We start from the raw sequence: 8,103 nt of genomic DNA on the forward strand, positions 1-8,103 counted from the left end.
TCCCCCCCAACACACACACCCTCCACCGGGTCAGAAGGCAGGGACCCATTTCAGTTGTCAGTCCTTTGCCTTAGAGATAATGCTCCCTTTCTATCCCCAGCCGCTGGGACACCTGTGCTGGGTATGTGCTCAGCCCTGGCTACATTATTTTGTGCCAGTTCTACCCTCTGACGGAGGGAAGGGGCTGTGGTCCTGAGATGGATGAGATGGAAGTGCCTCTCCTCTGAGCCTTTCCCTTCTAACGCGGCAGTGCCTGCCCCAGCCTCCTCTGCGATGGGCATTTCAATCATCAGAGGCATCGGCTGGCACTCAGAGGACAGGGAAGGGACATCTGAGGGGACAGGTGTGCGGGACAACTGCCAAGGAGTGGAGAAGTGTGCTCTGCCTTTTCCTGTGTTAGGGCCGTCCCCGGAGGTCGCTGATCCTCTTGCCGCTGGCTGCGGTGGGTTGACGCAGGTGAGGAAGACCGGGGAGAACGGCGTCTCTCTCCCTAAGGTGGGCTTCCAGGCGTTTCAAGGGGTGGCTTTCCAGGGATCAAAGAAAATGTGTTGGGTGAGAACCTTGAAAAGTAGAGAGTAACAAACACCTGGGCTCATGACAGCACATCCATTGTAACCAGTGCATCTTCCCAACTCAGCCAGAGCCCGGAGGGAGATGCGGGAATCTGTCTCTGAGGACGATTCGATTCGAGAGTAGCCCGGGGGAGGTGGTGGCCCTCTGCAGATGGCTGGGTTTTAGTTGGGGACCCATCCGTGTCCCCTCCTAGCGGATGCTATTGCTCTATTCCTCTCTCCTCTTCCCCAGTTCTGTTCTGCCTACAGATGAGAAATCATTGGTTGTCATGTCCAATTGGTACACGTTCCAGAGGCTCCACACCTAAGTTAGATAATCTGTAAGACCACAGGGATGTTCGAAGGGGCTGGATCTGAATAACTGAGTCCTAGGTAGCAAGGAAACGAGGCATCTTTTAGTTTCCGGGGGCCTATCCTATATGTTGTGCTGTGTCCCATATTTGAGATCCCAAAGTAAGCCTGGCCAGTATGGCGCACGAACATGTCACTAGTGTGATGCTGGGTCAGGGCATGTGCCCGGGTTGCAGGCTCAGTCTCCAGTAGGAAGCAGCTGATTGATGTTTCTCTTTCTCTCTTTCTCTCCCTTCCTTGCTCTCTAAAATCAATAAAAACATTTTTATCAATAAAAACATATTTTAAAAAACAACAAAAAGAAATACATGCAAAGTGATCGACACTTCCTGCCTGCCTGTTGCCGATGCCAGTGTTGGGAGTGGCGTGGGGAGTACATAGCAAGTACACCCCCAGTCCTCAACTCAGGGACCAAGGCAGATGTTGCTAACCCATCAAAGCCGTCTTTTCTCCCAAGTCCAGAAATGGCCTGAGGGTATGGGAATCCTTCTCCAGATAATACCCTAGGCAGCCATTACTGCTTATGCAGAATCAGCCTCAGAGATGAAAACCAGGTGCCGTTATCAGTCTCAGAAGACGTTTGCTGCCGCCCCAGCTGCAGACGAGGAAGTACCTGTAAGTGGATGTTTCTGGAGCGGCCAGTGGTCAGCTGGCCTGTTGGCTCTGGAATGAATTGTAAGGCAGTGAGAAGGGGATGCCCTCCCCGCAGGTGGGCTACCTGGGAAGTTGTACTAATAGGAAACATGGGCGGGTCCCCACAGTGGGGAGATTTGCCAAATGCCTGGGACACGGCGGAGGCGGGTGTCCGATTTGGCTCCTGGGTCCTGGGAGAACTGGAGTTTCACGTATTTCTCCTGCTTTTGCCCTGTCCTGGTGTTTCTGTTTGCTCCCGTCCTGTCTAGAGACCACGGTTCCCTAAAAAGGGCCGTCTTCCTGGGGGTGCAGATCTGTGGGTGCCAGGCGGGGAGGTGGGGGGCAGGATTGCTCCAGGGCGCCTGCGTTCTGAGACAAGCTCACCACGGCCCCACCATGTGGAGGAAATCACAGGCCAGCCCGCATGCCCCTCCCCTGCATGAGGCTGGCGGGGCTCTGCCCAGGTTGGGATGTAATCTTTCCACCTCAGAAGTCGGGCCCTTGACCCCAAACCCGGTCTCTGTGGCCTTGAGCGAGGAGGACTCCGCGCCGGCCACTTCGTCCCGGGCCACTTCGCCCCTGACGTGCTGCTTACATGAGGGCCGCGCAGAAAGTGCCGAACAATAAGAGCTCCAGCCCCAGCATGAAAAAGGAAACACATTGTGTTTACAGATACAGAATTTGGCATCCGAAACATGAAAGTACCTTCGGGTCGGGCGCCCCAGGGCCGGGCTGTTGGACACCAGCCCCCCTGCTCGGAGTCCTGCGGCCAACTTGTTTCCTCTGCCCGAAGCCAGGCCTCAGAGGTGGCAGGTTGATCTCAGCCAGTTCTTTTTTCCCAGCCCCAGCCCAGCCTCCCCGCCTGGCTCAGACCCGGGAGAGTGCACGGTGAGAAAGTGCGTGGCCTTCCCAGCTGCCACGGGGGAGGAAATTGCTTCTCACTCCCAATCCACAGAAATCAATCCTCCTTAAGCCACATTTTTTGGCAGATTTGCCATCCTGATACCCAGAAATGCTAGGGAAGAAGGGCCTGGGCATTCCCCTGTAGTTCTCACCCGATTTATTGTTGGAACAGGGGTCCGACAGCTATTTTTATTGTTGTTGGTGTTTTATTTTTTTAAAAATATATATTTTATTGATTTTTTTACAGAGAGGAAGGGAGAGGGATAGAGAGTTAGAAACATCGATGAGCAAGAAACATCGATCAGCTGCCTCCTGCACACTCCCCACTGGGGATGTGCCCGCAACCAAGGTACATGCCCTTGATCGGAATCGAACCCGGGACCGTTCAGCCTGCAGGCTGACGCTCTATCCACTGAGCCAAACCCGTCAGGGCTTTTTGTTTGTTTTTAAATCAAAGATCTCTACAGAAGAATTTGACCCGGTGAAAGTGGACAGCAAGTCCGGCTTTTTCTGATCCTTAGGAAGTAGTTCTAAAGTCAAGAGCAGAGAGCACAGTATTTTATTTAATAATGTATGAAATACCAAGATGTATGTGTTAGGGGTTATGGATGAGAGCTCATCTCCAGCTTCAGGCTGCCCAGGCCAAATCCGGCTCCAGGGCCGTGGGAGTGGGAGCCACCTGGGAGCCAGCCGTGGGAGTGGGAGCCTGTGAGCGTGGGCCCTTAGCCTCCCTGGGCCTTCCCTGGCTTAGTGTCCTGGGGGCTGTGCTCATGACCACGCTGGTATATGAGGCTGATGGGGAGAGAGTGGAGCCCTTCCATTCCGCTAGGGAGGGGGCTCCTTCCTCTGGACACCCAAAGACCAGGTGCTTGCCTTCAGCTTTGGGCTTTTGTCAGCACACATTTCTATAGCTCTTACTATCACCACACTCTGTTCTAAACACTTTATAGATATTACTTCTTTCCTCATAACGGCATTAGGAGGCCGGTTCTGTTATCATTAAGTAAACTTCTTTCCATCGTTCCTTCCTATCCTCACCTGAGGATTTTTTCCCATTGATCTTTTTTTTACAGAGAGTGGAAGGGCGGGGGAGGGGAGAGAGAGAAGAGAGAGGCATCAATTGGAAAGACACATCGATTGGTTGCCTGGTTGCCTGGTTGCCTCCCACACATGCCCCGACTGGGGACAAGAATTGGACCTTCAACCCAGGTACGAACCCCCTGACCCTCTGTGCACAGGTCGGTGCTGTAACCACTGAGCACGCCAGCCAAGGCAAGTAAACATTTTCATTGAAAGTATAACATACATACAGAAAGGCACACGAATCATAGGCAGACCGCTCAAAGGCTTCTCCCCATGCGACCACATGTACATAACTAGAATCCACATCGAGAACATGCCAGCATGTCCGGCCGGTGTGGCTCTGCTTGTCCCATGCACCAAGAGGTCATGGGTTCAATTCCCAGTCAGGGCGCATGCCCGGGTTTCAGGCTTGGTCCGCAGTTAGGGGGAATGCAGGAGGCAGCTGATGGATGTTTCTCTCTCATCGATGATTCTCTCTCTCTCCCCCTCCCTTTCTTTCTCTCTAAAAATCAATAAAAACATTTTTTTTTAAAAAAAGAACATGCCCTGTGTCCCCTTCCAGTCACCACGCCCCCTGCCCACTGTACATTGACTGTTTTTGAACTTTATAGAAATTGAATGTATTCTGGCTTCTTTTGCTCAGTGTAAATTTGTGGTCTTCACCCACAGGCAGTCATAGTTTTATTAGTTCTCATTGCTCTATAGTGATCTGTGATATACACGATACATTTATTTATTTGTTCCACGTATGGTGGACATTCGAATTGTTTCCAGATTTTAGCTGTGAAAAATAATGCTGCTGTGGCCATCCTGCCCATGTCTTCTGATGCATTTCTGTTGGGCATGTATCTACAAGAGGAACCCCTGGGCCCTAGGGTGGGTCTCTGTTCAGCTGGAGTAGAAGGTGGCTATGCATTGGTTATACATCTTGTAGGAAGTTTTAGACACAGGTTTCCCGGTGAGGGAATAGAGGCACACAGGAGGCATAAGCAGCCAGCAAGTGGCAGGGTTGGAATTAGAGTCTAGGGGATGTGGCTCTGGAGGCCTGCTTTTTCGCCCCTCTTCCTGGTGGCCTTTGTCTTTAACCCGTACATACCCGTCAAGGAAAACTGTGACGGGGGGTAGGGGGACGGGGACGCAGAGGTGACTTGGGGTAAGGTTCTTTACTTTTCTGGGCCTTGTTTTTCTCTTCTGTAAAATGAGGGCTTGGGCCCTGAAGACCCTTCAGCTCTGATATCCTGTGTCCAGTGGACGCACCTCCTTCCCGAGGACTTCCCAATCTACATGACCCACCCCCTCAGCCCCCTCTCAATCAGAATCAACTCTTCCTCTTGAATGATGTATGTCCCACTCTCTCCATTCCATTGGGGTTCCATCCAAAGACTGCTCGGCTCTGATTGGGGGACCTCACTTGGGCCTGCCCTCCAAGACTACTGGGAATTTCTCCACCTCACTCACCAGCTCCTCCATGCGGGTGTGGGAAGACGTGGGACCTACACCATCCTTGCCCTCCGGCATGTCAGCCAGCCCTCTCTCTTCACATCACGCATGTTTAGTCCACTCATCTGTGTAACTGGCTCCGTCATCCAGAGATAAAGTATTTTCATAAGGCCCCCTGTGCCCTTCCCAATCGCCCTCGACCCCTGTGGCCACCATATTGATTTCTAACACCTGCGTTTCGTTTTGCTGGGCCTTGAACTTCATATATGAACGTGAAATCATAGTGTTTGTTCTCTTCGGTACCTGGCTGCTTTCCCCAGCATTATTCCCTGGTAAAGAGTTCTAAGATAACTTACCCTATGTTCCTTTTTAGTTTGATGGATAATCGCATCTTTTGGGGGAGGATTGATCCTCCTGCTTGTTCTGTCTCTGACCTTCCCTCACAGTGAATGATTTCCTGTGTGTTTTGTACTGTCTGCCTGGGAGCTTATCTTTATTGGGGATTTTGTGTAAATTCCGCTGGTCTTAGTTCTGGAAATGTTTCTGTTGAGTGATTTTGCCCGATATCCTAGAGTTACCATTGGCTTGGGACTGATTTTTCCATTAATTAATTATCTTGGAAATTCCTTTATCAAATGAGGAGTGTGCATGTTGCCTCTAATCGCTGGCAGGCTTAAGTTCCGTTTTCCCACGGAAGACTTTTTCTCCCTCTACTTGACAGTGTCACTGTCTCCTTAGGTCGATGGACAAGGGTTTCTAGTGTCCCTTTCACTTAGGAGACATTCAGAAGGCCCAGGCTTGCTCGCCACCGGGATTACTGCAAACTGGTCTCCCTGCCCCTACCTTCCCTCCGCCCCACCCCCACCCCCCAATGTGTTCTTACTAGTAGTTCCCTCTGCCCAGATATCTGAATGGATGGCTTCCTCAGCTCCTCTAAGTCTTTGATCAGTTGTCATTTCTCAGTGCAGCCTGCCTTGACAATCCTATTTAATATCCTAAAACAGTTTCCTTATCTGTGCCTGACTATGTCCATTTCTTGCTCCCACCTCCCACCCACCCCCAATTTCACACTTCTGATCACCCTCATCCTGCTCTATTCTCTATTCCTACAATATTTATCACCTTCTAACATACTATTTAATTTACTTATTTATTATGTTTATTAACTGTCTCCCCCATCCTCCCACTTGTTGCATTCTAGCACTTGCTAGAATATAAATTTATGTAAAGGCAGGAATCCTTGTCTGTTTTGTTGACAGGGGGCTGGCATGTCATTAGGCTCTCATTTCTAACTCCTGGCCTTGAAAGAACCAAGGCCTCAATTTATGTGTGTGTGGGTGTGTGTGTGTACTAAAACCCAAGCCCACAGCCATGAAGGCCTATCCCCAAGTCTAATAACCAACATTTCTTTTGCCTTATCCCCTCCCTCCCTCTCTCCCTCCCTCCCTCCCCACTCATCAAACCTCATGATCACTGTGGCCTCAGTGCTTCTTTTAATACTTTGGCTTTCAGATTCTTATTTCCTCTAACACCTGGGGATTTCCATTTTTTTTCTTGTGAGATCTGCTACACATTAAGTATTTTTTGAAATTACATCTCATCTAGTATTTTTAGACATTTGCAGAGGTAGGAGTTCTGCATGAGCTCAGCCCACTTTGCTGCCAGAACTCGAGTTGCATGTTTTAACCCTTCGTGTGTCTGGCATGGTGACATATGGTGTGAAGGTAAAGATTTCCATTTCTTTCATCAAATATTTAGCCAGTTACTCAGTGACAGTTATTGAGAAAATTATTCTCACTGATTTGAGATGCCACGTTTCTTAAACGCTGAAGTATTGTATAAACTCGGGTCTGCTTTCTGGATTTTCCATTTTGTTTCCCTGATCTGCCTATTTCCCTGCCTTTTCCTATCTGTCTGGATAGTGCATTTCAAAGTCTGGTGGGTTCAGTATTTACTCCTTTCTTCCTTTTTAGTTATTCCCATTGCTATTTTATATACATGTTAGATGAGTTTGTCACATTTCAGTACAAATGCCATTGGTAATTTGATGGCAGTATTGTTACAATAAACTTGATGATCATTGATAATCTTACACTTTTTAAATTGTAACAGGATCAATACAACTGTTGCACTTAATGATTTGATTATTTAAATGTCTCCATTGTTGTTGTTAGGATACCAAAAGGGAAGGCTATATAAGCCTGGATAAAATCACAAATTGTGTGTTTCTCTCTGGTTCTTCCAGATGAATTTTAAAAAGTCTTACTGCGTATAATTGAAATTCAGTAAATTGCACATATTTAAAGCGTGTTCTTTTTGAAGTTTGATATATGTATGTGCCACTACCCCACTAAAGGTAAAGAACATACCCATCAGCCTCAGATGTTTCTAAAAGCCCCTTGGTAATTCCTTCTACACCTCCGGCCCCTTTTCCCCATTATACTTCCTATCCCTTTCTATTAGTTTGCCTTTTCTAGATTTTTTATAGAAATTTTTATATATATATTCCTAGTTGGGGCTGTTACAGATAAAGCAGCTGTGAACATTCTGTACACGTTTTGCATGGCCATATGCTTTCATGTCTCTTCGGTGAATACCTAGGAGAGGAATGACTGGTGATATGGTAGGTGTATGTTTAACTTGGAAAGAAACTGCTGAACTTATTCAAGGTATGCTGTCACAAGGTAATTTTACTTACTTGCAGCACCTAAGGGAGAAGGGGATTGACATCTAAAGCTCTGTATCCTGCCCTGGCCGGTGTTGCTCAGTGGTTGAGTGTTGACCCATGAGCCAAGAAGTCACTGGTTTGATTCCCGGTCAGGACACATGCCCTAGTTGTGGGCTCGATCCCCAGTAGGGAGTGTGCAGGAGGCAGCCGATCAATGTTTCTCTCGCATTGATGTTTCTATCTCTCTACCTCTCTCTCTCTAAAAAAATCAATAAAAAATATATATTTTTTTAAAAAGTTGCCTAAGACACGTTATCTCTTCCCACCTTCCTTAATTAAACATTTATTTCTTTTGGTTAATCATCACCCAAGGATAGTTTTTCATTGATGTTTAGGGAGAGAGGGAAAGACAGATGGAAACATTGATGTGAGAGAAAAATATTGATTGGTTGC

This window comes from Myotis davidii, unplaced genomic scaffold, assembly GCF_000327345.1.
Source record: "Myotis davidii unplaced genomic scaffold, ASM32734v1 scaffold37, whole genome shotgun sequence".
NCBI classification, from domain to species: domain Eukaryota; kingdom Metazoa; phylum Chordata; class Mammalia; order Chiroptera; family Vespertilionidae; genus Myotis; species Myotis davidii.